General features: G+C 47.7%; 1 long non-coding RNA gene across 1 annotated transcript; it reads left to right on the forward strand.

The window, feature by feature from the left end:
- Positions 1 to 7: 7 nt before the first annotated feature.
- On the forward strand, positions 8 to 6475 carry LOC135402322 (uncharacterized). Its single transcript, XR_010425085.1, has 2 exons — positions 8 to 1609; positions 2079 to 6475. It is a non-coding gene; the product is annotated as an uncharacterized LOC135402322 (long non-coding RNA).
- The last annotated feature ends 237 nt before the right edge of the window (positions 6476 to 6712 follow it).

Here is a 6712-nt window from a genome sequence, read left to right on the forward strand (position 1 = left end):
GTTTGAGGTGATTCGAGAGGGGTTCGGGGTGGTTTGAGGAGGTTTGAGGTGATTCGAGAGGGGTTCGGGGCTCCTCAGGGAGAGTCTGGGGGAACTTGAAGAGCGTTTGGGGAGATTTGAGGAGAGTTCGAGGTGATTTGAGGTGGGGTTTGGGGCTCCTTAGGGAGGGTTCGGGGGAGCTTGAGGAGGGTTTGGGTGATTTGAGAAAGGTTTGGGGTGGTTTGAGGAGGGTTGGGGGCTCCTTGAGGAGGATGTGGGGAAACTTGAAGAGGGTTCGGGGTGATTTTAGGAACGTTTGAGGTGATTTAATGCGGGTTTGGAGACACTTGAAGAGGGTTTGGGGCTCCTTGAGGAGGGTTTGAGGCAACTACAACCACCTGAAGGAAGGTTTTAGTGAGGTGGGGACCGGTCTCTTCTACAGTATCTGCAGTGACAAGAGGAAATGGCCTCAAGCTGAGACAGGGGAGGTTCAGATTAGATATTAGAAAAAATCACAGAATATTCTGCACTGGAAGGGACCCACAAGGATCATCCAGTCCAACCCCTGTCCATGCACAGGGCACCCCAACAATCCCACCCTGTCCCTCACAGCGTTGTCCAAACCCTCCTGGAGCTCTGGCAGCCTTGGGGCTGTGCCCACTGCCCTGGGGAGCCTGGCCAGTGCCCAACCAGCCTCTGGGGGAAGAACCTTTCCCTAAAATCCAACCTGACCCTGCCCTGACACAGCTCCATGCTGTGGCAAGGCCAAAGACTGAGCGTGGGGTTTTTTTTTGTGACGATGAAGTTTGGGAGAGGCCAAAATCCTGGCTCCCCTCCATCCAACTGGGCAGAAGATGAATCAGAAGCCCTGAAACCCAAACTGGGGCTCTGAGCTTGGACCGCTGCCTGCTCACAGAGACAGGACATCCATCCTCGGGGTCATCAGCCCAGCACGTGGGGTTGGATTGGGGTATGGTGTGATCCTCCCTCCTCTCCTGTTCACTCCCGCAGGCCTTTGACAAGCAAGGGTGGCAATTCCTGGAAGAAATGAGCCCCCTCGTTGTGACGGAGCAGAGACGAGTCCTCCCGGGCTGCTCTCGGCAGAGCTGGTTGGCATTTTGGGATCACCCGCTCCTGGTCATGGGAGCTGTGCTGTGTGAGCCCCGTGCCCTCTCAGGGAATGCCGGGCTGTGGTTGTGCACGCCATAAATCCAGCTGGCGATGACAGGGACACTCCAAACCCTCCGCGTTATTTTTGCCTCCGTAGCTCAGGCTCCGGGCGATCCCGGGCTGTGGCTCCAGCGTTCCCGTCCCATGAGAGGGCAGCACGAGCCCGCCGGTGTCGGATACGGGTTTTTAGGTGCTGAAATTGGGCAGCATCAATTCTGAAACTCCTTCGGAAGCGATGTGTGTCTGCTTAAACCTTGCCCCGGAGCGTCCCCATTCCAGCGACTAATGTGTGAAACCAACCAGGAGTGGTTTTCCCTGCAGATAAAAAGTGTGGTGAACATCGATCCTTCCTACATTCCTGCAGGAGACTGTGGAAATCCTTCATCCTCATGCTGAGCAGGGTCTGCTGCTCTCATCATGCTGCAGCATGGCCAGGACTGATTGCTCTGGAACATCAAGGGTGTGCAAGACATAAGATTAAAAACATATTGATTTATTTTCTGATTTTTGAGTCCCTAGAGCACGCTCAGGTTGTTTTTCCAAGCTCTTCTCTAAAGCATTGTAAAATCTGGCATGAAATCAGACAGCCAGCAAGGCCCACAGCTGACAACTCAGCTGAATAAAGATGTTGGGTTGTCAAGTAGCACTTTCTGTGCCTCGATGTCACTGGCAATGTGGTCTCTTGCAAATTCACCCTCAGAAGTCCCTGCTGAGTCTGCCTTTCAAGTGTCAGCTCCCAGGATGTTTTTTTCCTCCCAGCATGGCCATTTATCCACTGGTTAGCCCCAAGCTCTGCTCTGCAGAGCCCACAAAGCTGTCACTCATCCTCTGTTATTACTTACAACTGCTCAAAGCCAGTAGTTTGTTCTTTGTCATTTAATGAAGTGAGTCCAGTGCCTTTAATAACCCCTTTCTATTTTTCCTTCCAGCTGAGTAATACAGAACTTGCTTTTCCTGGGATAATCCATAGAGATGGATGTTGGGCAAGGAAAATGCAGAAGGAAGCCAGGATCATGTGAATGTGTTGGACCAGGAGAAAATAAGAAGTTTGTATTCAGTGTTTATCTGAAGTGATTGCTATTTATGCACCTAACCTTGTGACAGAGCAAAAACACTGCCAGAAGAATGTTATTACCTGAAAAGCTGTTTATTCCCCCAGATTTTAGAGGCCCTAAAAGGAAGATGTGGGGATCCCTCTGTCCTATGTGTGGGTGTCAGCAGCCAAACCATCTGTGTCCCCTGTTCCCTCTGCTGGGACAGCAGGGATTTCTGGGTCTAGGAACTTGGTCCTGAAAACTGCTGAGTAAACTCCAGTTAGTGTTTACTGGAATCCACTGGAGGGGTGATCCCTGAACCCATTTTTTAGCTGTTGAAGGGCCCAATCCTGGGAGCTTCAGGGCTCTTCAATCCTCAGTAACTTTGATTGGAGTTAAGGGTCACTCAGTACCTCCTGGGAGGAGGCCCTGAGTGGTCTCACCTTTTAAAGTTAATGGTTTTGAGCGTGAGAATCTGACCTGGGAGTTTTTAATTTGACTTTGCTGGTTTTAGCTTCAGCTTGAAACTGTCTCAAATAGTTTTTGTGCCCTCAGTACTGAATGTTACTTTGTTAGAGCCTTCCCTGTTGTTGGTCTCACAGGTGCCAAGTCCATCCCTTGCCTTAGGCAACTGTAGCCAATGGGCTGAGATCAGGGATGACTTTGGCCAGGGATAATTGACATAATAAATAAAATCTGAAACAAAAAAAATTATATATAAATCAAAAGTTTGAGTTTGGAATAGCTTCTGAGATTCTGAAAGTAATTGAAGTAATCCAGGAGAAAATATGCCATGAAATCTGTTTTCCATTATTGCATGAGATGGTATGTCTTAAAATTTGATCAAACCCATTTTTTTATACGATGAAGACAATGCAGCTCAAAGGGATGTGGAGATCTGGGGTCATTTTCAATGTGGTGTTTGTAAATTATTGTAGACTTGACATTCTTATTCATTTATTTGATAAGATTTGCTTTTCCTATTGTGATCTCACAGCAAACAATTTCTGACTGAGTGGTATTTTTGAAAGAAGTGGTAGTGGAAGCTCATTATTGATATATTTGTGCCTGCTAGTTTTCTTATCCAGACCAAGCCTGTTGTATAACAACACAGTGCAGTGGGAGAGACCTGATGGCCTCTCTTGCCTTGCATTTAAGAAGAAGTGAAGTCACTTCTGTGATAGTCCCATGTTCATATTCCCCCGTGGGTTTTGTAATATTCTCCGGCAAAACCAAGACTGAACAGGACAAGGACACTCCATTCCTGTTGCTTTAAAGGAATATATTTCCAGCTTGAGTGGCTTCTGAGCTCAATAGCTGTGAGCAACAACACACAGAGTCCAGTGTGGGGAATAACCACACACATCAGTGAGCAAGAGGGGCCAGAGGAGTTTATTGCCAGGGCTGTCAGCTTTCCCCTTTAGGAGCAGATCTGCTCCCCTTGCTGCTTTTGCATTCCTATTCCCACACCATCAGTCAATCCCTGTGCCTCTGTAGTTTTTATCCCCTTCATATCTTTCCTGAGGGATGTCATTACTCCCTCCTCAGAGGGAATTTGCTTTGGAGGCTTCATCCATCCCCACAGGGATCAAATCATAGGCTGACGTATCTCACGAAGCCATGAGTCAACCGGGGTCCATCTCAGATTGTGGATGTAATTTAGGGTCAAAAGGAAGCCTGTTTCTTGTTTTCTCCCTTGGTAATACAGGGAATTCACCCTCAGAGAATTTATGAACATGTCAGTTGGTCAAATAAGAGCGTTCTGGATATTTGCAGGAATAATTTACTACCTGGCAGGGCTCGTTTGTTTACATCCTCCATAGGGATCCCGTGGGACAGACTTAATCCTGGGCCTGGATATTTGATTGAGGACAGCTCTTGGGGTATCTGCTGGGATGTTTGTAGTCCACAGACAGTCAGCTGTGGGATGTTTTAAGGTAAAATAAATATATATGAGCTTTTCCACCCCATCAGTGAGGATCTGTGTAACTCCCAAACTGCTCAGCTCATGGCTCAGTGCAAACACTTCTGATGTTGCTGAAAACAGGCCCCAGTCTGCTCAAATTGATTTTAAAGGCAACAGAAAACCCAAGAGGTCGTGCAAGTGCCTTGTTTGATCAGAGCCAGCACAGGGGAAGGCACAGCACAAGGCTGGCAGGGAAAGAGGGGAAGCTGGAGGCTGAGAGTTGATGGATTCATCGGGGCATCCCTGTTGGATACAGCAGGGCTGGAAGGTGGCAGTACCAGCTGATGAGTTTTCACTGCAGCAGCTTGTACAGATCTCTGCTGCACCCCCAGCACTCAGGTGGGCACGTGTGTGTGTGTGGAGCAGTGCAGGACCTGTGGGAGAAGGGCTGCTCTTCACTTTAGGCTTCTAATGCAAGCACTTCAAACAGGTGCCTGGAGTTAAGGGGCTAAATCAGGGTTTGTTTCTCTAAATACCTCTTGTAAAATGCAGTTAAAGACACTTCCTATGAGTTCCAGTCTTATCAAGCCCCAAGCAGCATGTGAAGTGTTCAGTTTATTCTTCACTGAGTGTGTCTTTTGCCCTCTGCAAATTAAAAATCTGGCATTGGGTGGGTGTCACACCCATGTCATGAAGCCAGTGGCAAAGCTGGGCGTGGGGTGGCAGAGCAGAAGCACGTGGTGATCTGGTCCCAGTTATGTGACATCTGGCTCTGCCTTCAGCCTTAAAACTGAGCTGCAAACACAGCAGCAAGTGTAGATTGCTGGAAAGGTCTTCACAAAGTGCCACAAGTGATCACTGCTCAGAAAAATAACATGTGAGGGACTCGGGGGTCAGCCTCTGGAGCAGGTACAAGTCATGTGCTCTCTCAGATGCTGCTGGAGATCCACCAAGGAGGCTCCTCAGGGAGCTATCAGGGCTCCCTCAACTCTTGGGTCTCTCCAGCAGCTTGTGCAGTTGAATTAACATTTACTGTTGGTGCATTTCTCCCCACAAGTCTGAAAAAGGTTCTCCTAGACAACCATTCCAACAGCAAGGACAACCAGAGTGAGTTTATAAGGGTGGGAATCAGCTCAGTAGCAGCACAGCAGAGAAGGATGTGGAGGTTTTAGGGGACCACAGCTGATTATGATTCAACAGTTGGTGCTTTGTTGAAAAAAAAAAAAAGGCTATTTTTGTTCTGGCAAGTGTTAACAGGAAAGTCACGTGAGACACAGGGTGATTAATCCATGCCACTCTGGGAGGCATCAGTGCTCCCAGTTTGGAGCACCCAGGGAGAGCAGGACACACTGGAGACCACAGGAGACCCAGAGGAACAACTAAAACTCTGGACCTATGGAGGAAGATTAAATAAATCCAGAAATAGAAGAGGAAGGGTAGGTTTTGCTGAGGACAGTCTTCCAGTGGTGGAAGGTAAGAAACTGAATCTGTTCTCCTCTGACTCTGCTGTAGGGAGGATGGGAAGGTGCTGAACTTCCAGCAAAACACACCTCAAGGAGGTTTTTCCAGGTTTTGTCTTATTAGGCAGGGAGGCTTCCCATGGGAATATTGGTGTGGTTTCTGTCAGTACCTCAGCAGAGCACCCGAATATGGTGTCCATGTGCTGGGTGATGCATGTGGAGGGACTGGATCATCGCTTTGGGGGTGGAAACATTGCTCCTCTGGGCTTGGAATTCTTGGGATTCAGTGACACTGAGGAGCAGGGAATTTGAAAGGGTGGGAGAGGTGCATCCACACACAGGGAGCAGGCTTGAATGTCCAAATCCACCTGCAGATCTCCCACAGACTCCCTAAATTTTCATGTTTAGAATATAGAACTGGAACCAACTATGCAGAATAAACCAGAATAACACCAAAACCTGACAATTCCTATGAATGAGACCATCACAGTTACAGTTACTGGGCAGATGATCTCAAGGGAATTTTCCAAGGATCTGAACCTTATATTTAAAAAACCCAAACAGCCCTAAAAAATGAGGAAGGGGAGGGGAGATAAGATGAAATCCACACCTCTTCCAGGATGGGATACTCATGTTTCTGCACACTGTAGAATATATTAAATCTGTAAGGCTGATCTGAGGATATCTGGGTGCAGTAAATGCTGTAAATGCCTGAAATTCTCTGGATTTGATGGAGAACTACCCATTTTGGAGGTCAGTGGGGGAATATTCTGCCCCAAGGAGGCCAATTGAACTGATGATTTTGGTGAGCAGAGAGCCTGTAGCCACCTGAATATTTCCTTGGTCACCAACAGTCCAGTTTACCAAGAGCTGCTTTCTCAGAGGTGGTTTGTTGCTGAAAAAAAAAATAAATCAGAGAAATCAAACATTTGGATTGCTTCTCTGATTCCAACAAACACGGATCAGGGAATTAGGGTGGGAATCTTGAAGAGTTTCCTCTTAAGTTTAAGGAGGACAAAGCCTTGCTGTGTGAACTCTTTGGCTTTGGGGTTCCAGAAGTAAATTGTAGTTTCCTTGTCTGTGCTCCTGAGGTTTCCAGCAGGCTCTGGGACAGGGATGCAGCAAGGAAATTGTTCCTGAGCTTGCTCTTGTTTTAGTGAATG

This window comes from Pseudopipra pipra, chromosome 24 (genome assembly GCF_036250125.1).
Source record: "Pseudopipra pipra isolate bDixPip1 chromosome 24, bDixPip1.hap1, whole genome shotgun sequence".
NCBI classification, from domain to species: Eukaryota; Metazoa; Chordata; class Aves; order Passeriformes; family Pipridae; genus Pseudopipra; species Pseudopipra pipra.